Genomic DNA, 22,256 nt, shown 5'->3' on the forward strand with positions numbered 1-22,256 from the left:
CATACGGGGAAGTAGATAGATTATATTAATCTTACGAGATGATGGACCCAGCAATAGTAAGAATGCTAACAACAAATACCAAGAATTTCCAACCTTATTCCTGTGCAATAATTATACCAAACGGTGCATCAACGTGGGGGAATCCCCACAATATTTTAAAGAAATACCACCACTGTGCTACTATGGAGTCAGTACTATAGACTTGGCAGTGAAGCCAGTAAGACAATCTCAGTAAAAACCAAATATAGGTCTTGTCCAGTACTTTGTTATAGTCTGCACATGTGATTGTAGTGAAGGGATGGGTAAAATGTTATCAAACAGGAACGAGGACCAGACATTTTGCAGTTTAAATGAATAAGAACGAAAAAAAATGGTCTGCATGGAATAAAGGTGAAGTAATATGTGTCAGGCACTGATGGTAACTTAAAATAAAATAAGAAGCGCAGGTGGTCAAATTCACCACTGCCATTTAAAGAATTGAAATAATCAAATAACAGACTTACTTGTAACAGCAACTCCCTCGGTCCGGGGTTGAAATTTGCGAATACTCAGTGTGTTTTGCCAGGAAAGCGATGCCAAGGGGAAGTCCTGGATGCCATTTTGTCTGTGTGATGCAGTCTACCTAAAGATGCAGGACCGTGGAAAGTTAACAAAGTAGCTGGGAGGGCATGAAGGTTAAGGTGTGGTCACCATGTTAGATGAGGGAACCGGCCATACATATTAGCTGCATTGGTTAATGAACCAACATAGGATTAAGTAATAAATTGGTAAGAATAAGAAAAATCACAAATAAAAAGCAAGTGTGGAGAGCGTTTAGAATGAACAGCTGCGACAGCGAGCCATAGTTACAAGTGTCACTATAAGAAAGCCCAAAACATAATATTGGTTCTTTGATGAAACTCATGTACGCAACTGTAGCACAGTCCCATAGCCTCTGGAAACTATGCAGGCGATCTTGGATGAGAAGCATTGACATTGTGTGAAATAGGAGTTAAGGTGGCATTGGTAGCTTAACAGACCAAGCACTGTAAATTACAATATAGAGTTATAAAAGGATTGAGGGTGAGGGTGGGGGCGTGAGAAGGGCTGTTCTAGACTGTGCATGCAAAACATATGGGCCAGTAGCAGTGACAGGGACGCTTAATGGGGTTCTACATACTAAAAGAGAGATCCGCCAAGAGTGGTAATGGGACATGCATAATTAACAAATAACAAAAACGTTCTTTAACAATAACACATCTACATAGAATAACTTCACATAAGCATTTCCGTATCATGCACATTATGTTGCGTTAAATGAGGTCTACCTTCTTTTCAAGGTGGCTTCTGCGTTCAGGTAGTAATTGGGCCATGCAGAAAACAACAGAGCTCATGTGCAACAATCAGAGGTCAAAGTGGGTGGGATCTGTCAGGAACAACGTGCCCATACTTTCATTTAATAAAAACAATTTTAGTATTTTTCGTTAAAAGATAGCCGTCTTGGAACTGGAGGGGATTTCGTGTGGGGTGAAGCCAAAGTTGGGGCAGAGAACTAAAGAAGAAACATGCCTTCTCACCAGGATGCCTGCTTCCTGAAAGGAATGTAAATGTGTGAAACTTGTTAATCTGCAAATAAAAAAGCTGCTTGAAAGCCAGTATTGGCTTTAATTGATGAGATTACTTAAAAAGTCATGGCGGCAAAGATTAATGAGTTTCTCACTGCTGGGATGGAAACATCTTTTGCATGGTAAGAGACGTGTACCCCCTGCCCTGAGTGGCTAACTATACTGTTGTCTGAATCCCTAATGCTGATTTTTTGTCATAGAAGAACAAGGGTCATGTGTGTGCAACATGACATAAGCCTGTCTCGCAGATTGCGGTCTTGTTGGTCTAGGAAGGGCACCCGAAGTGTTAACCTCACAGTTGTGAAAGGCTATTGCCTTCTCCAGGAATTAAGGAGCACAAAAGCAGTGGTGGCAGCGTATCGTGTAGTGATCAGTAGCAGTGAATAGGATATTTTTACCCTGTGTCACTGGAGTGAGCACTACAGGCTCACTCACCTTCTTAAAAGTTCTTCTGCTGTGTGCTTAACTCACCCTTGGCCTACATCAGGTACATGTGTGGCCCGGCATACGCTGGATGTATGTGTGCCTGGGAAGGGTACAGTACAAGGATAGCCCAGCACTGCAAAGTGCATCTGTGGTAAATGTACTGGTTGTATCCATGCCTGAAAGAAATACACTGCGTGAGAGATGTAGTGCGGTGCAGTGCGTGCCAGAGACAGCATGTGCTGAGTGTATGTGTGTGGTATAAAGTAAAATACATGAAAGGTGAAGAGTTGTGCAGCGCAAAGAGTGTGCATGCTGGCAGTGCATGGGTTTAAAAAACACGCACAACCTGGTTGAATATAGGAAGCTTCAATAGTGAACAGTGCGCAAAAGGTTGAGTGTGTGTACTGAATGTACATGTAAATATACAATGCATAAGGGTATTAGTGTTAGACAGTTAGGGCCAGATGTAGGAAGGTTCCCTTTTGCGAGTTGCAAATTGCGAGTCCCAGCGACTCGCAATTTGCAACTCGCAAAAGGGAATGCAGAAAGGTGTCTCAGACACCTTCTGCGACTCGCTATGGGGTCGCAAAGACCCACCTCATAAATATTTATGAGGTGGGTCGCAGTTTGCGACCCCATAGCGAGTCTAGGCACTCACGGGGATGGTGGCCTGCTGGAGACAGCAGACCACCATGTCCGTGACTGCTTTTCAATAATTTTTTTTTCTCTTTGCAGCCCGTTTTCTTTAAAGGAAAACGAGCTGCAAAAAGAAAAAAATACTGAAACCTTTTTGTTTCGGGTTTTTTCAGAGTAGGCAGTGGTCCATAGGACCACTGCCTGCTCTGAAAAAATATTTTTGTTTGGATTCACAAAGGGGAAGGGGTCCCATGGGGACCCCTTTCCCGTTTGCGAGTGAGTTACCATCCACTTCAAGTGGATGGTAACTGCGAGTTGATTTGCGACCGCTTTCGCGGTCACAAATCAACTCTACATCGCGATGCGGTCGCAAATAGGAAGGGCACACCCCTTCCTATTTGCGAGTCGGTAACACATTTTGCAAGTCGGTTCCGACTCGCAAAATGTGTTTCTGCATCGCATGAGGCCTTTTGCGCCTCGCAAACGGCGTTTTTCGCCGTTTGCGAGGTGCAAAAGGCTACCTACATCTGGCCCTTAGTGTGCGGAGAGTGTAAACTGAGTAAATGTGCCTGCAACGGTACATTACATGGAGGACCTCGAGTTCCATTTGGGAAACCCAGGCCGGCCTGGTAAAGACATGGGGAGGAGGGGACCCCTCTCCCCCTCCAGACAGATTTGTGTATTCCTGTGAGCTGGGCGGGGACAAACCGAAGGGAAAGTACCACCGTTAACTTTTAAAGACTGCTCTTTGATTAACTGACAGATCACATGGAAAGGAACTGGACACATCTCAGGAAGGGAGATGGGGCTGATAAGAGAATCAAAGAGTAGGACTTGACCCTTTGATGCGCATATCACTGTGTTGTCATCCAGGTGTAAACTCTGGTCACTCCCATGAATTATGTTGTGGGCAAACAGCTTCTGAGTTGTGCCTGCTGTGGTAGGGCAGACTTCTTTCATGAAGGAAGAAGAAAAGGAAAAGCAGAACCCCAACATAAAACTTCAAAGACCCTGAGCCTAAATCATATTTGCATCTGCAAACAGCCAGGAGGGCTGTGTGAGAAGGGTAAGCTCTGCAAGACTGCTGTCTGTGAGCCAGACTGGGGGCACAAGGCATGCTAATCTCCCTGCTGCGTGAGGGGACAACAACCAGGACACCAAGATCACCTGCCTTGGAGCCTGGAACGCCATCGCCTCCCTGCTTGCCAAGACCAGTGTGCCCTGTGAGGGAGAAGAGAATGTTGGATGGAATGAGAATTGGTGGAAAGCCCTACACAAGGATTACCTGCGCGAAGTACGAGGCTGTGCGCTGATCAGGTCGTTGCCTGTGTGCAGTATTGGCTCTGCGACCCTCATATGCCAGGAGATGGCCACATAGTTCTGAGCCATACTGGAAGCATTAGGTGGGAAGCAACAAGCTGTGTCGACCCTGTATGTCGTAGGGTTCAATGGTGAACTGAGTTTGGGCCATGTGCGCAGGACCTGTGACTGCTGAGATCGACAAATGTATATGCCAGTAGGGCCACCATAGTGAGACTGATTGCCTAAGGAGAGTCTTCATCCTGATATTAAGTACCACTGCGACACGTATGCTAGGAGGGGCTGCTGGTACCACTTTGATCTATAGTTTGGCCATCACCCTGCACCAAAAGCAAACTGCTGAGACCAGCGGGTCAAACCTGCTGGCCGTAATCTGCACCTAGTCCCTGAGGTTTACTGATTTACAGCCAAGGATGTCACCCCTCGTTGGATCTTCAGTCAGGAGTTGGAAGATCACACTAGCACCCCCCCACTCCTCCTCTGCTGGGGAGAAGAGCACTTACCTTTTGTGTTCGCCAAGCGGGAGCAGCTCTGATCACTGGAAACCAGTCAGCAGCGGTATTTGACGAGAACAGCCTGCACTGCTGGGTGCTACCCAACCCATTGCAAGCGGTCCAACTTCGTTGTACAGGATCCGGACTTGGGAACGCCTCAGGCTAGGGCACTCGCTGCACTGCTGAACACTGCCATACAGCCAGAGCGGTTAAGACTGAAACCAGGCCTTTCGGGCCCCTAGGGAACATGCTGCTAACAGCGCTGCAGCATCATAGACACTTTAGACTAAGTTCCTGAAAGGTCAGAAAGGAGAACTCTTGAGTACAACCTAATATTTAGCATTCCCTGATGCAGCCAGCAGTGAATGGGGAATAACCCTGAACACATTACAACAAAGGAGGGTGGGGCAGGGATTCACCTTACAAATACTAGAGCCCCAGCGTCAAGGAGAGATTGTGTTTTTGCATTTGTTTGTCGCATTTCTTTGCATGTGTAAAATTATAAATAAAATTCTTAATTTTTTTTTTAAATATGAAAACCAGTATTTGGCTGGACATTAATTTATTGTTTGTACTACTAACATTTTGAGTTATGAGATGTGTTTACTTACTTGTATCTACATCGCCCAGCTACCATTGAGAGACAAATGTAGAAAAAGTACCTGGCCTAGTGGAGTGGGATTCATAATGGGTGGGGTCCCAGGACATTAGGAGTAAAAGGCCCCAACTCCCACAGTTGAACCCAGGAGCCCCTGCATGCACCATGGCCCAATGAAAGTAGTTCTGACACTGATTAGTTTAACTTGAATTTATTAGGTCGAGCGTAAGCGTTCAGCCTCTTGTATACTTTTTAAGTATAGTTACTGTGGGCTTAAAACAATTTCATTTGATCGTTTCAGTGTCATTTAAAAATCCTTTCTTGCTAGTGGTCAGTCATGCCTGTTAGTCCCTCCTTTTTCTCTTTGGGAACAGGGACTAACTACTGTTTAATTACTTATTGTCCTGTTTATCTGTTCTTTAAGGGACTTTTTTTTGTTTATTTCCTGCTTATGGCAGCCGCGTGGCTACGTTTTAGCTATTTTCATGTTATAGCAGGGTGGCCGCTTTCTTGTTCTCTTTTCTACTTGAAAGTCCGTCTTTTACATCTAGGCTCAGCCCTCTTCTGGCCCTTATTGGCTGGTTCGCGCGCACAGTATATGGGTGATTACACTGCCCCACCCGCTCTTTGTATTTTACCCATCCTGTCACCCTCTATTTGTGCAGCAGGTGGGGCTCTTTCCTTAGTGTCATCTCTACGGAAAGGTATATTACTCAGTGGATGCCTGCCTCGTGGCTAGGGATGATGAACACAACATAATCCTCTAGATTTGTCTAGTATGGATGCCTGCCCTTACGTAGCCCATTTCCTTAGTGCGCATGCAGAAACAGAAAACACTTTCATATAGCGCACACTTCAGGTTAGTAGATATACCTATTGTGGCGATTAAAAGTTGGTCAATCAATTTCAAGGTGCATTTTACGTTTTCAGCAAGATTCTTTTTTAAAGAATTGAAATACACATGATGAATCTTACTATGAAGCATAAGTCAGGGCATACATGGCAGAAATACCATAGAGGAAACGTTACATCTTTTTAGAAAATGTATTTAGCCCATAATAATGCTGATCAGATTAATTTATTCTGGAGAGGTCTACGTTCATTCTAATAATTTCACAGAAATGTTGCATTTTCTGCTTTTAGGTAGAATTTATGTTTAATTTAAAGTTTGGACGTGATCTGAATTCGCATTGTGTGTTAACTTTAGCTGGGAAGTTTGCACTTCCCAGATTATACTCATTTGTTAAATTGAAAATTAGCACTCGAAATGTGATGCCCTGACCTGTGGTGGTATAAACTCATCTGATTATTATAATGGCAGAGAGTTATGAAAGGGTCAGTCACATCAGCATACATGCCAAGATTTGGAAACAGCCAAGCGGGAGACTTTGAAAAATAATGTGGTAATTTATTTTACCAGTTGATTTCCATTGAAGTAGAGGCAACTTATAGGCAGGAGACAGTCAAAATTAAGGTGATTTTGGCTTAGAAAATTGGGAGTCTCCTGTCAGTATGGGCTGTGTTCGGATGCATGCATCAAGTAGTGCATGTCTTTAGGGTTAAGCGCTCAAGTGTTCTGGTTCGTTATAAACCCTCTGTGGGCTTTTACCCATACCCACTCTTGTTATTCGTTCCTTGTTGTGCTGGTCTTAAATGCTTCATTTGTATTGGTGTATTTTGTGAAATGTTCCCCTTTTGTGTGCTCCTAGACGATTTCACTAAGTGAACATTTTTGTTGGTCATCACAAAACGCCACACTTTCTCTTGTTACAGCATATGATGACCCCCTCCTCCGGTTTCGGTTTGTCTTTCATCCCAGCCACGATCCTTTCTAGCATTGACGCAGAAAGCCAATAACTCTTGTGCCCACGCTCATGGCAGCTATGGCTCTTTGACTTGCTTCTGTCAACTGTTTTACTTTTCATTTGCAATTTATGGGGCAAGAAAAGTCCAGTAAGGGATTTACAACGCTAATAGCTCTAACTCGAACAAACGCAAGACCCATTGCATTGAAAATGATTTTTTTTAGGTGTTGCCTAAGACGGCACATGCGCTGCCTCTTGCAAGACCTGTTGTTTTCTAACAGTGGGCTTGGAGACCACCCATTGTTTATCATTGGTTGGCTATATTCTTTGGCAAACTAACTCATTTGTGAATCTCATTTGGCACAGTAAGTTCTGGGTAGGTAGTGGCTGTACACACCTACATTACTTTCCTCCACTCATGCCCTGCGTTTTGTCCCACTTGTGTCCGCCATGTTGCTCCCACTCACCCAGGACCTGTGTGTTGTTCCCCAACACCTACAGTTAAACAAAACCTCTCACTTATTTTTAATTTGCATCCAACTCATATCAGCAAATAAAAAGAAAAAAACACTGTGTCATTATGTTGGCTGAGCTCGGCTGAGCTTTTGCCCCTTTTTCTGTTTGTGTTTGGGGTTCACATACAACTCTGCTAATGCACCTCCTGCTGTTCTGCAGTGACCCCTGCTGTTCCACACTCGGACTTCTGTTTGAGGACGTAGGGGAGACAATTAAATCTAGTCTTAGCTGCCATCTTTATTTGGGAGGGTCTATTTCACCTATCTCAGTCCGTTCTTTCCTTTACTCTGTGTACTCTCAATGTTTTCTTTCTCCCCCACTTTTCTCTTTCCAGCTTTCAAAATCCACATGCTAACAGTTTCACTCTTACTTTCAAATGTTTATTTCTACTCCTCTCCCTTTTTTTTTTAATTTCCCTTTACCTCTTGCTACCTCCTCTTTCAAACTCGTAAAAACTTGGTTATTTCTTTCCTTGTTTCGTTCCTCCCTTTTTCCTTCATCGGGCGTTCATTCTTTCACTATTTTTTCTCTTCATTCCTTGTCTTTTTTATTTGCTCTTTCCTTTGACTCAGTATGCGTCCTTTCACTTTTTTTTATTAGATTCTTCTTCCTTCCTTTCCTGTTTTTCTTATCTTTATCTGTCAATTCGCTTTTTGCTGTAAATTTCTCTTTTTCCTGTCTGTATGTGGAAGCCACAAGTTACTTATTGGGACCCGATGTGTCAAAGTGGTTTTCCTATTCTGTGGGAAATGTGTCAGTACATACATGCCCAGGTTCTTTTGCTGCTTGTTTCTCTCACCATCTCTCTTTTTACTCTAATGTTCATTTTTCTCTTTCTTTTCACACTTCCTTCATTAATTTTTCCTCTTTATCTTTCGTTCGCTACCTACCTTCCTTTTTTTCTTTAGTTTCACACGTCTGCTTTATTTCTTCTATTAGTTGTGTTTTAATTTCCTCATTCTTTCGTTCCCTTCTTTCTTTTATTTCTTTGCAACCCCTTCTCTTTCTTCCTTTTATTTCTTCTCTCCTGAGGCCTAGTTATCAATGGAGCAACAGGTGACGGGCACCATGGCCCAGAGACCTAAAGACCTCACTCAATTCTAATTACTGTTGTATTTTCCAACTGAAATTCCAGTCAACCATTTTCCTTTCTTACTCCAGGGCCCAAAACACCGTTACAACATCACATGTCCTCTCCATCTTTACTCCCTACTTCGTCTTTCCTTTCACCCTCCAATCCTTCCCAAATGATATTTTTGTTATGGTGCTTTAAGCATTACACTCTAATGGCAAAAGGTTATTTCTGATAAATGTTTCTATGATAATTGTATATGTTTTAAGATAGAGGAAGACGGTAAATGGAAGAGCTTTAGCTAAATGCTCAGGCACTGGAATTATATGGCAGGAAAAGATGAAATTATGAGTCTGGGTTGACTAATTTGTGTGGCAAGAAATGTCCAGTTATGAATTTACAATGCCAATAGCTCTAACTCAAGAAAATGTGAGACATATCTCATTGCAAATGCTTGTTTAAAGAATGTTTAAAAATGTGGTACAGGTAAGTCAGTCCTGCCAAGTACCATGCACCAGCGGATATTTTAACACATTTTAGCACTTGCCTGCATGTTACTACACTAAACATTTGTCATGCATATTTAGCTTCCCTGAACTTTCCTTGAGACACTCTCTTTCAGCGTGACTTGGGTACAGCCAGAACCCATTTCCCTCTAATTTATGCAGTGTGAGCCCGGCCCAATCAAGAGATGACTGTAGTTGCCACATAAACCTCTTCTGGCCCAAGCTAGTCACACTTTATATGTTCTGGGGAGTCCTGAAATAAAGATTACAATGCCACACCAGAAACACAGAAACTGTAAGCAGCGTGCAGCTCTTGAGAGCAACATTTCAAGGTGTGTGATGCTCCCAGGACCAATGTTCAGCCAAGTACTCTGCGTCACAAGGGCCAGTAAGTTGAATGCGACTGTGTCTTCTCAGTCTCACATTTTGAGGCTAACAGAGCACTCAAGCAACAGCAGTCAAGCTAATCCAGACTGCAGCTGGGATTGTTAGCCAGCAGTGCAGTTGCCCCAGATAGATTTGTCAATGCTTAACCTAGGTAATCCATGCGAGCAATGCAGTCCTATTTACACTTCAAGTTTTACTTCATTTGCAGTCCATAAGACTTTATATTTTTACTGTTAGAAATGGGGTCTTTGGTTGACAGTCAGGTTACCCCCTGTTCAAGCAAGGACCCTCACTCTAGTCAGGGTAAAAGAGAATCACCCTCAGCTAACCCCTGCTTACCCCCTTGGTAGCTTGGCAGAGCAGTAGGCTTAACCTCAGAGTGCTAGGTGTAAAGTATTTGTACCAACACACACAGTAACTTAATGAAAACACTACAAAATGACACAACACCGGTTTAGAAAAATAGGAAATATTTATCTAAACAAAACAAGACCAAAACAACAAAAATCCGACATACACAAGTCAAGTTATGAATTTTTAAAGATTAAACTCAAAAATAGCACTTAGAAACAAAAAATGCTTCAATGAGATGTTAACATGGCGTCGTGACGGAGTCGTTCCCAACAAGCCGACACCAGCGGCGCCGGACACGGAGTCGTGTAGACCCCCAAGTACAGTACCTTTGGTGAAGAGTGAAAACAAGCCGATGCGCAAAGTCGGGAATCGCGGCGTCTGTGCGAAACGTTGAATCCGTGCACTTCAAGCGGCGTCGGTCACGACGAGGTGCGGCGACTTCCACGGAGTCGCGGACTTCAGCGGGGCTGCTGCGGCGTCGGGCCTGCGAAGAGCGTCGCGTTCCAGCGAAGGTCACGGCGTCAGGTGCAGGCGGCGTTACCGGATTCAGCAGCGGCGTCGGTCCGGAGTCGTCTGAAGTCGATTTCCACCAGCTTTCCTTTCAAGGGCCCAGGGACTGGATAGGGCACCACTTGTCAGAGCAGGAGTCTCTCCAGAGACTCCAGGTGCTGGCAGAGAGAAGTCTTTGCTGTCCCTGAGACTTCAAACAACAGGAGGCAAGCTCTAATCAAGCCCTTGGAGATTTCTTCACAAGATGGAAGGCACACAAAGTCCAGTCTTTGCCCTCTTACTCTGGCAGAAGCAGCACTGCAGGAAAGCTCCACAAAGCACAGTCACAGGCAGGGCAGCACTTCTTCCTCAGCTATCAGCTCTTCTCCAGGCAGAGGTTCCTCTTGGTTCCAGAAGTGTTTCTAAAGTCTGTAGATTTGGGTGCCCTTCTTATACCCATTTTAGTCTTTGAAGTCACCTTTCTTCAAAGGGGACTCACACCTACTTGTGAAATCCTGCCTTGCCCAGGCAAGTCATCAGACACACAGCAGGGGGTTGGAGCCGGCATTGTCAGAGGCAGGCACAGTCCTTTCAGATGAGAGTGACCACTCCACCCCTCCCTCCTAGCAGAGATGGCTAATCAGGAAATGCAGGTTACACCCCAGCCCCCTTTGTGTCACTGTCTGGTGTGAGGTGAAAAACAACCCAACTGTCAAACTGACCCAGACAGGGAATCCACAAACACGGCAGAGTCACAGAATGGTTTAAGCAAGAAAATGCTCACTTTCTAAAAGTGGCATTTTCAAACGCACAATCTTCAAATCAACTTTACTAAAAGATGTATTTTTAAATTGTGAGTTCAGGGACTCCAAACTCCACATGTCCATCTACTCTCTAGGGGAATCTACACTTTAATCATATTTAAAGGTAGCCCCCATATTATCCTATGAGAGAGACAGGCTTTGCAACAGTGAAAAACGAAATTGGCAGTATTTCACTGTCAGGACATATAAACCACATTACTATATGTCCTACCTTATCCATACACTGCACCCTGCCCTTGGGGCTACCTAGGGCCTACCTTAGGGGTGCCTTACATGTAAGAAAAGGGAAGGTTTAGGCCTGGCAAGTGGGTACACTTGCCAAGTCGAATTTACAGTGTAAAAATACACACACAGACACTGCAGTGGCAGGTCTGAGACATGATTACAGAGCTACTTATGTGGGTGGCACAACCAGTGCTGCAGGCCCACTAGTAGCATTTGATTTACAGGCCCTGGGCACCTCTAGTGCACTTTACTAGGGACTTAACAGTAAAACAAATATGCCAATCATGGAGAACCAATTACGTACACATTTTAAACAGGAGCACTTGCACTTTAGCACTGGTTAGCAGTGGTAAAGTGCCCAGAGTAACAAAAACAATAAAATCAGAGTCCAGCACACATCAACAACCTGGGGAACAGAGGCAAAAAGTTAAGGGAGACCACGCCAAGGATGAAAAGTCTAACATTTACCAATTGTGTTTCTGTAGTTTATTTCCATGCAACATGTTATTCTTGTATAGTGTCCTAACTGTGAACTGAGTTGCCTCTAGGTGTCTGAGTAAATTCAGGTTATGGGCGGGTGTGTATGACTTGGCATAACTAAAAGCTGTGGAGTTGAGCCTGAAGTCAGTTAAAGTCTTGTCAACAGCGTCAGCGCTGCAATAGGTCTGGCTAGTTTTAAGCATATGTTAATTTGTGTGTGTGATATGTCTAGATACAGTAATCAAAACTTCAAACAGTCACTCAACTACTGCTTATTGGTTGCCTTGCTTTACTCATGAGAAAGCAGTCCTGCCAAGTACCATGCATCAGGCATTAGTCTAACGCATCTCAGTGTGGTGAGCCGCATCACCCCACTGAAATGGAAAATCACCCATTCATAGCGTCTCCTTAGCAGTAAAACGGAGCCCTATAATGCACAGATCAACAGAACTGCAGTGCAGTGGGGCTCTGCGCTACCAGCTCCCGGCAAGCGAAGGGCGGGGCTGCTAGCTCTAGATCAGCTCTCAGTTCAGTACTACAAATGTATCTAGGTCTGACGCCCTCCTACTGGCCCAGCCGTCTGCATACGCGCATAACTTATCTGACGTCATACAACAGACATTGTCCAATGGTGAGACTATAACTTTAGTAAAAATCTAATGTACACAGTTTGACAAAGTAGGGTGTTGAGTGGCTGAGTCACGTGGTTTGCATCCTGCCTACCTGCCACCCGTGTTGCGAGCGTCATTTATGTCTGGAGGCAAGTTTAATGTGTAGTGCCGTCACCCAGTGCAGAGGCAGCTAAGTCCTCTGAGTGAGTCCTCCAACCTTGTTCGCCGAAGGCCCTGAGGGCAGAGGCCAGTGGCGATGGGGGATGAGGTAGGATTGATCCACTCGCGGGAAATCATTCCCACAGCCCCCGTGGCCGACTCTCGCCCTGCTGTGCTGCCGGCCGGCCAGCTGTGCAGCAGCAAGTAAAAACCCAGGGTGAGCCACACCGCAGCTTCATGCAACAGAGACACGACCGCAGCAGGCCACCACAGCTGCTTTGGACTAGTCAGAGTCACAGACAGTGCATCACCGCAGCAGGACCCAGCCCACCAGGCCGCAGCGTCGGCAGTCATCTGATCCTCAGTAAGTGAGAGCTCTGCTGCCGGTGTTTAAACCTCAATGTATGATGAACACAACTGACTGCCTATGTACACTGCTCCCACAATCTGTTAATTGTTAAATAATTTTGCTTGAATAAATTCTGTGACAGACTCTCCGGCCTGCGACACATGACAGTGATGATAACTGAGCCACCAATGTGCGTGTGCCGCCACAACTTATGACACACATAATTAAAAGTAAAAACACTTTACTGAGCCATGGATGCGCGCCACAACTTGACATATATTGTTAAAACACTTCTGTGATGGTCACAAGGCCACTTATTGATTTGAACAGTAGTGTACTTATTATTGAAATGAAACCGCCGGGACCTGCAGCCGCACTGTGACCCTAGGCTAATGTGTGAGCCCCAGTCAGCCATCCCAACTTCAAGCTTGCCCTCATCAACCCTACAATGCTAATGCTTTTAATTATATCTATGGTAGCCTGCAAAGTCAGTGGACTATAATATTTTATGAGGCTGACAGCTGGAAGATATGGGTTTGTGGCCTTCAGGGGTGTGGAATTTATTACAATATCTACTTGTACATGGGGCAGGTTACTTCTTAAATCTACTTGTCCTGTAAAATAATCTACTTGTCCCTTTGGTGCCATGTAGTGCGACGACAAATTATGGCAGCAATCTCATTGTGATAATAGCCACCTTCCCGCAAAGCTACATACTGGGTTGGAGGAAGGAGAAAGCAATAGTTCCAGGGCTGGAATGCCTTTGAGTCTGCAAACCTATTAACTTGCATGTTTAAGGATTTTCACCAGCTGTTCTCTAATCTTTTCCCATAATGAGAAAGTTTGGATATTTACTCCTGACAAGGGCAGAAGTAGAAGTTCTTTCAGGTTTGGAGGGGAAAAAAAAAGAGGTTGGAGGGAAAGTGAACTTGTAAACGCTCAATAGATTTTCACGTGAACAAATCTGCACATGCATATTTGCCTGTGCTAAAATACAGTTCACAAATATTTTCTAGGAGTACGATTTCCTGGTCTACTTCTGTAAGTTCTTGTGAATTCATGAAAGCCACTAATTCAAAGACATAGACCATGGATTTACTTTAGTGACATTCTTTAAGAATTGGGTCCCTAATTAGGTCTGGCATTAACAAAGACATTTTGTCCCAGATTCAAGAAAAGTGGTGCTTCACATCATAAACGCCACTTTTCTTGCGCCCTCCTAATGCTACTATTTAATATACAGCGCACCATGGCGGAATTAGGTACAATAGTGGCAAACTTTTTATGCTACTGTGGCGCTTTGCTCCATTAGTGTCAAAAATTCTGATGCTAGTGGAGAAAATTGCAAGTAGGCCTACTGAATCCAAATGGTGTATCCTTTTAACGCCGGTTTTACGCAGGCGTTAAAAATGACACCAAAAATGGCACAATGAAATCTTGTAGACTTTATTGAGCCATTTTTGCGGGCCTCCTTGTGCCAGAACACCCCTTTACATACATTATGCATGGCGCATGCATAACGTGGCACAAATGGTCACAAAGTGGCACAGTGCATGCCTTGTGCCACTTTGTAGATATGGTGCAACGTTTTTGGCAAACTAATGCACATTTACGTCAGAAAAATTATGCTAATGTGGCGTTAGATGGCGCAAGGCCATTCTTAAAATTGGGCCTTTGTTTTTAATAAACATCTATTTCTCTATCTATTGGCTGGCTTTACTGTGAGTGATTGCATTCTGCTGTTCCACAAGGAGCATATTGGCATACAAAGTAGTTTTGTGCAGTGCCAGGAACCACTGTGGCAATCAGTGTCGTCATGAAACTGGAGGGGGCCCGCAAGGAATATGGAGGGCACCTCCCTCCAGGCTAACTCAGGGCAGGTGCTGTGCTGAGGGGGCTCCCTGGAAAGGGGCTGCGGGGCCTTTGTTACGCCACTAGTGGCAATGTGTGCTTTTTGAGACCAAAAACCGTTTTTTCTTTTAGTCAGTTTTTGTTATTATTTTATGGGCCCGACAGCTCCCACAACAATAAAGTGTTACAAAAGCCATGTCAAAACAAGACACGCGTTGACAAAACCAAAAGACTCACAAAACAAAATTCAGACTGGTTGGTTTTGCCAGTACTTGTTTACTTTTATGCTTCTTATAATCTTGTTGAAAATGGTTACAGTGACTTTCCATTAGGAATATTTTTGGAAATACTAGCATGCATCAACACATTTTACTCCATGACGCTCCAAAGAAATAGCATCTTTCATAGAAGCGAAACATTTTTTTCCTGCTTGCATTTTTTTCAGAACATTGAATTTTGAAAGCAAAAAAATCACTCTTGCTTACAAGCTGCTGCAAACATTTGCACCTAATCAGTGTTTACTTTCCTTTTATGTTTTCTGCCTGTTAGCCCAATTTCATCTGTATTTTCCTTGCATTGGTATTTTCTAGCATTGCATGCTTAGAATTTAAGGACAATCATTGTTGTGTTCTTTCAACTCAAATGTGCCTTGCACCATTTTACTGGCTAGGTTCTTTTTATGCTTTAGAATGCATGCTTTTTATCATGTAAAAGTTTTCATTAACTAGTTCATGATTAATAAAAACAACAGTTCACAGTAGTATTGTGCCTCTAACTTAGAGACAAGGTATGTCATGAAAATTGTCACTGCAGTCATTTCAATGTACAGGCTACTATAACTGGCAATTCACTCTGTTCTACCGAAGAGAGGGTTAATATATCCCCTATTGAAAGAACATGCATATTCCCAAAACTGTTTAGGTTAGATAGCTGTGAGTTACTGCTTTCAAATAATTCTGTCACCCTGCTTTTGTTCACTTGTACAACTAGCTTATGTCGCGCGGGGGCATCTGGTTCACCGTGGGCACAACAATTAAAATGTCAGGATAGCTCAGTAAACATAAATGTTCCTTGCAAGATCAGTGTTTTGGTTAGGGGCAGTTTTCAGGAGCCTACGCAGAGGGTAATATCCCTGCTGCAAAGAATATGAACCACACAGATTTTCGCAGCACTGCGTATTTTGAAGTTAGCTTTAAGTTACTGCTTTTCTCACACAGATGAGATCCGTTTTGTTTACTTGTGGAACTTCAGTCCCCACTGCACCTGGTGCTCACCAACACCTGAGGTGTGAAGGATGCTTTAATAAGATGGCAAGGGTTTAAAACCAGCTGGCAGTGGAGCTGAATTCTCTGTGTGTGCAGGAGTTTTCTTCATGCAACAAAGTCAAGATAACTCTGGTGAATATTAGTGCTGGAGCAAGATGAGTGTTTTGTGTAGTGCGTTTTCACTAAAGAATGTGAACCATGCATATTTGCAAAACGGTATTTTATGAGGATTATTAGCGTTAATGTTTATCTCACTAAAATTATTTTGTTACTTCTGGAGTTTCAGCATATACCAACAGAGCTAAGGAGTTGGATGATGGTTTGTATAATTGTTCCCAGGCTATTTATGCTGCAAACAAGTCGGAAGAAGCAACTATTGGGGTCTAGCCACTGTGTCCTAAGGCTGTGAACAATGTTACAGGCTGACGCTACCCTGCCATTGCAAATTATAAATTGCCCTTGTTAAACTTCTCCAGAATATGTGTTTTTATGTTGAAATGGGTTTTTACATATGTTGTTTGATATAGGTGCATTACAAAAATGCTTTCTTGTGAGGAGAGTCCCTGCACAAGTAATACATTTTAGTCTATGTTGCTGATACTCAGATCATGAGGTTTCAATAGTTTGAGCACCTGCCTTACACCTCTAAGCTTGGCTGATTTTGTTAATGTTTGATATTGCTTGTTTGCATATGCGACCAAACCCACAAGCCCCAGAATGCAATGTGTTGCTGGCTAAACAAAAGCAGCGCTAGGGGAAGGCATCCATGATGGTAAGCTTGCCTTCCCAACGCTCAGCACTTTAAAAACGCAGCAATCCTGCAACAAGTTTTTAAAGCATGTTGTGTTGCAAATTAACCATGTCACTCTTTGCCTTTGAGTCCAGTTATGGCCCAGTGGGAGTTGAGAGGTAGAGGAGCAGCGTGTGGGAACAATGCACATGCTTAATATAGCTCAAACTTCAAGTCAGCGTTTTTTTCCATGACTCCTATGATCTTGTGCTTGAAATGTATTTGCTGACACAACATTGAAATGTTAATTTGTGTTGATAAAGTGTGTTCTGGATTATAAATACTGTTTAAGTGCAATGATGAATCCTATAAAAATGCTTAAAACCTTAATTATTTCTGGACCCATAAATTCAAACGTGTGTGGGGTTTTTTAATAGACATTCGTCATCCATCATCTTCACAGTGCATATGAGACCCAGTAAATCTTTGTAGGCCTACACTGAACAAGATGAGGCCCTGCACACTGCACAGCAGAACAGAGTCAATGACTTACCAGGTGGGTTGTGAGTACTAAAGTCTTTAGTATTTTCAGAGGGTAAAACATATCGCTGGTTTGAACTGAAAACCAGTCTGACTTCTAAATAATGAGGTATATTTTCAATGCCAGATAGTTGTGAACAGTCAAAACACCGTTCTTACTTAAAATAAAAACAGAGGGAACTCAGGAGCATAATAGGTTGACAAGACGTACTAGGCCCTATCAGTTGAAAGGCTACACCAGCGTGTCGGAGCTTCACTATGACCTTCACGGATTGGCTAAAACATGCTTTATCCCTGTTGGTCATACATGTAGAATGTTTGACATATTTTAGTTTCCTTCACTTCCTCGTCTTGACAGAAATATGTCTGATACTAATGACAGTGAGCCCTGCACTTCAGCTATGAGTTTCAAAAAGGGAAACCCTGGTGCCAGCCAAAGGAAATCTAGTGAGAAGAAAGTTCGGGCATGGTACTATCACAGTAAATTCGACCGGTCTTGGATGAAAGCAGAGCAATATAAAGGTAGTTAAATCAGGTTATATACTTTAAAGTGTGTTGACAATAGCTGCCACCTAGGTTTATGTTATCAGTTTTTAGTTGGCTGATATGTTTTAAGAGTCATTGCACAATGAGAAATGTTTTCACAGATGTCAGTGCCCCTTTCATTATAGGAAGATACATATATTTTCTACTATATACAGCAGGTATTTAGGAGACTAACATTTTAATAAAAGCTCCACACACTGTGTGTTCCTGGGCATTCCAGTTTCTCTCTATGGACAGCTTACTTTTCAGTCAATCACATGGAAAAGCTACACTATGATGAACTAGACTTCCATATTTTACGTCAGTGGGATGGAGGTCCTGAAATGCTCAATTAATTGCTTAGTGTGTTTTCCTAATCAGTGTCTATTCAGCCGTCAACAAGTTACATAATACATTGTATCGACTGTGTATTGTACTACAGCAGCCTGCTTTAGGTGTGGTCAATAGGTGCTTGTGAACAGGCTACCCGGTAGCATTAGTGCTTTCATTCAAAATCTTCATAGGCTAAACTCATAGGGGACCTTCATAATTTTGGACACTATTTTTAACTGGAGGGATCATTGTTCCTGTTCAGACCGATCCATATGACTCCTGCTGCTTGGTTTGTGAGGAGAATGTCTCTTGTGAGCATCAAGGAGAGTTTGATCTGAAGCGCCATATAATTGGTAAAGTTCATACTTCCCTTGAGACTCAAAGATTAAAATGAAGACCATCTGAATCTACTTGACAAAGACATCTTCTAGTGAAGACTCCCTTCCCAAAGAAGCTGAAATAAAATGCACAGGGTTTTTGGCACAGCACATTGTGCCCTTAGCTGCTGCTGATCATTTGGGCAGCCTCATAGGGGCATGTTTTCAAGAATCTAAAATTGTGCAAGTTTATGCTTGTGCTGGAACAAATGCAACCTGTGTATTAAATGATGCAATTGCACCAGAGTTGCTGAGTGACTTGGTGGCTGAGATGACAGACTCAGCCTTCAGTCTGTGTGTTGATGGTAGCAATTATCAAGACATTGAAAAAGTTTAATCCCATAACTGTACGCATTTCTGATATGAAGCAGGGTTTGGTATGCTGCAAATTTCTTGACGTGTTTAAGCAAGAAAAGTACAGCTGAAGGTATATTCACTGCAGCATCTAAATGTTGGAAAATGGCCTCTCTGAAGGGTCAACCTAAACTTTCTGCCTTCCTCTTCTTCTTTTTCTGACCTCATTTGTGCTGGCTTTAGGACTCTGGACACTTTACCATTGCTAACCAGTGCTAAAGTGCATGTGCTCTCTCCCTAAAAACTTTGTAACATCGGCTCATACCCAATTGGCATATTTAATTTACTCGTATGACCCTATTAAGGTGCACTAGATGTGCCCAAGGCCTGTAAATTAAATGCTACTAGTGGGCATGCAGCGCTGATTGTGCCACCCAGATAAGTAGCCCCTTAACCAAGTCTTAGGCCTGCCATTGCAAGGCCTGTGTGTGCAGTTTCACTACCACTTTGACTTGGCATTTGAAACTACTTGCCAAGCCTTAAACTCCCCTTTTCTACATATACGTCACCCCTAAGGTATGTCCCGGTAACCCATAGGGCAAGGTGCTATGTAGGTAAAAGGCAGGACATGTACTTATGTGTTTTACATATCCTGGTAGTGAAAGACTCATAAATTACTTTTCCACTACTGTGAGACCTGCTCCTTTCATAGACTAACTTTAGAACTCCCCTTATACATTCTTAAGTGGTAGATTCTGATCTGGAAGGAGTGGTCATGTCTTAATGGTATTGCCAGAACGGTAACAGAAAATCCTGCTTACTAGTGAAGTTGGATTTAATATTACTATTTTAGAAATGCCTATTTTAGAAAGTGGGCATTTATCTGCACTTACTGTCATCTGTGCTTTACAGCCTGTCTCCAATCCACATCTGGTCTATGCTGGTTGAAAGCTCTCCTGGTGTATTCCACCCAGACAACCATAAACACAGGACATCCAGTCACATCTGCATTCATATGCATACTGAATGGGTCTTCCTGGGCAGGAAGGGTGGAGAGACACTTTCATTTCAAAGGTCAGTGGCCTGCCCTCATACAAAGGACTGGCTCTGCCCCCACCAGAGGAATTTGTGCACTTCAAAAAACACTCTTTGAAGTTTCCCACACTTAAAAGGCATTTTGGGGTTTACAAACTTGGTCTCTGACCCCACCAAATCTGACACTCTGGACCTACACCTGCCTGGCTGCCCAAAGGGCTCATCTGGACTGCTTTGCTGAGAAGGACTCCTGTCCTGCTTGTTGCCTGCTAGCCTCTGCTGGAAGGATTCTGCCTTCCTCCTGAAGTGCTCTCGAAGCGCTTGGATTGAGCTTGCCTCCTGTTTCTGAAGTCTCGGGCCAACAAAGACTTCACCTCTTCAAGAAAATCCTTGTGTATCGAAAACTTATAAAGGCTGCAGAAATTGACAGAAAGCCTGCATTGTGGCTGAGAAATCGCCGCACCGCTGACCAAAACGACGCAGCACCAACTTCTGACTGGAAATTCGACAAAGTGCCTGCCTTGCAACAGAAAATTCAACACATCGCCTACCAGATCGACATAGCTCTTGCTCCTTCTTCCAGCGCGTTAAGGATTTTCAATGCATCGTCCCTGGGCGGCAAAATATCCCCACGTCGCAGTGAGGAACCAAGACTGTGCGCCTGAAAAACGACAACTCCCCGCTGCATGGAAAAAAACTACACATCATCTGTGCCACGCCAGAAAATCTAACGCAACACCTGATTTTTCCATGCATCTCCTCCTCTGCGGTCTCCGTGTGTTGTTATTTTTCCCAGGTACTGTGTGTAACAAAGAAACAACTTTTGATTTCTAAGGATTGAGACTCTTTTAAAAGTGATATTTCAACTTGTGCTTATTGGATCTTTGTCATTTTAATCTTATTTTATTCAGATAAATATCTATTTTTCTAAACCTGTGTAATGTATTTTTGTGGTGTTTTCATTCTGTTACTGTATGATTTATTGCACAAATGCTTTACACATTGCCTTCTAAGTTAAGTCTGACTGCTTAGTGCCAAGCTGCCAGAGGGTGGGCACAGGATAATTTGGATTTGTTGTGGCTTACTCTGACTAGGATTGTGCTCCCTACTTGGACAAGGGTGTACACCTCTGCCAACTAGAGATCCCATTTCTAACATTAATGTTATGGGAAAACATTCCATTCCTTGGGAAAATTGTATTGGCTTTGGTGTGGATAGTGCCTCAGTGAATGTGGGAAGGCATAACTCAGTTAAAACTAGAGTACTGTCTCTGAACGCTAATATCTATTTCATGGCTTTTCCATACCACGTGGCTTACAATGCAGCATCCCATGCAGCTTCTACTTTCTGTTCTAGCTGAAAGATTTTGATATACAAGGACTGCTTTTAGATGTCTACTTCTGGTTTGGCTATTCTTTAAAACGTAAAAATATGTATGCTGAATTCTGTCAATTTGTGGTTTCTGATTTTCGCCATATGCTCAAATTAATTTCTGTGAGGTGGTTAGGAATGTCAACATGTTTGGATAGACCACGTCTTCAGTTTGATGCTCTGCGTTCATACTTCCTGTCAACACCAGACAGTGACAGAACTACCAAGGGCAGGTTAAGGAGACTTGTTCGGAGTTTTGAGAACCCTGTGTCTGAGATATACTGTCTATTTTTTCAGGTGGTGTTACCTGCTTTTGTTCATTTGAACATTTTGCTGCAAAGGGAAGACCCAGTAATTCACTTCCTATACGATGCTACGATTGACCTAATTGTTGTGCTCTTGAGCAGAGTGTTTCATGTAGATGTCATACAGCCATTCAAGAGGAGCCCAGATGCACGTTTACCTTATTTTGCAGCAGAAGAATGCGGGGTCCCAGATTCAAGTCTGTATGTTGGCATCACTGTCCAAGTTAAGAAAGGTGCTAGAAAGAAGGGACATTGATCCAAGAACCCAGAAAGCTTTCTATGAAGCAGTTCGCAGCTTTCACAAGAGTGGAGTAATGTATGCTTTGAAATTCCTTCCAGATCATGACAATGTGCTTGAGCATTCACGGGTCTTTAACTTTTTTGAGAAACAAAAACATGGTTTTGATAGTGTGCTGTTCTTGGTGGAACGGTTTGTAACATACATCAAGTTTACAGAGTAGGACCTAGCTTGCTTAGAACATGAATTTGCCAAATACCAAGTCACTGACTTTGAGGACATATCCAGAAATGCAAGAGAAAGGACTGCTATTAAAATAAACTGTGGTACTGGAGAGATTGTCACTTACAGGATGAATGTCATTTGGCATTCCCTTAGCACAGAATTTACTGTTGTTGTCAGTCAGAGAAGCAAGTTTTTTTCTTCTTTCAAATGTAGTAAAACTTATCTTTACGTTGCCTCACAGCAATGCTGAAGAAAGGGTGTTCTCAGGAATAACAAAGAATTAAACTAAATTCTGCCCCTGTTGATCACTGG

At 43.1% G+C, this 22,256-nt stretch overlaps 1 protein-coding gene across 3 annotated transcripts in view; it reads right to left on the reverse strand.

The window, feature by feature from the left end:
- The window catches only part of LOC138304181 (structure-specific endonuclease subunit slx1-like), a 164,354-nt gene that overhangs the window by 140,342 nt on the left and 1,756 nt on the right, over positions 1-22,256 (reverse strand). Inside the window, exon 2 of one of the 3 annotated variants that reach the window (XM_069244021.1) lies at positions 504-622. The exons of the other annotated variants lie outside the window; for them this stretch is intronic. The gene's annotated coding sequence lies outside the window, so the exon portion shown is untranslated. The remainder of the gene's footprint in view (positions 1-503; positions 623-22,256) is intronic. 3 annotated transcript variants of the gene reach the window in all.

The sequence above is a fragment of the Pleurodeles waltl genome, chromosome 7 (assembly GCF_031143425.1).
Source record: "Pleurodeles waltl isolate 20211129_DDA chromosome 7, aPleWal1.hap1.20221129, whole genome shotgun sequence".
Classification (NCBI taxonomy): domain Eukaryota; kingdom Metazoa; phylum Chordata; class Amphibia; order Caudata; family Salamandridae; genus Pleurodeles; species Pleurodeles waltl.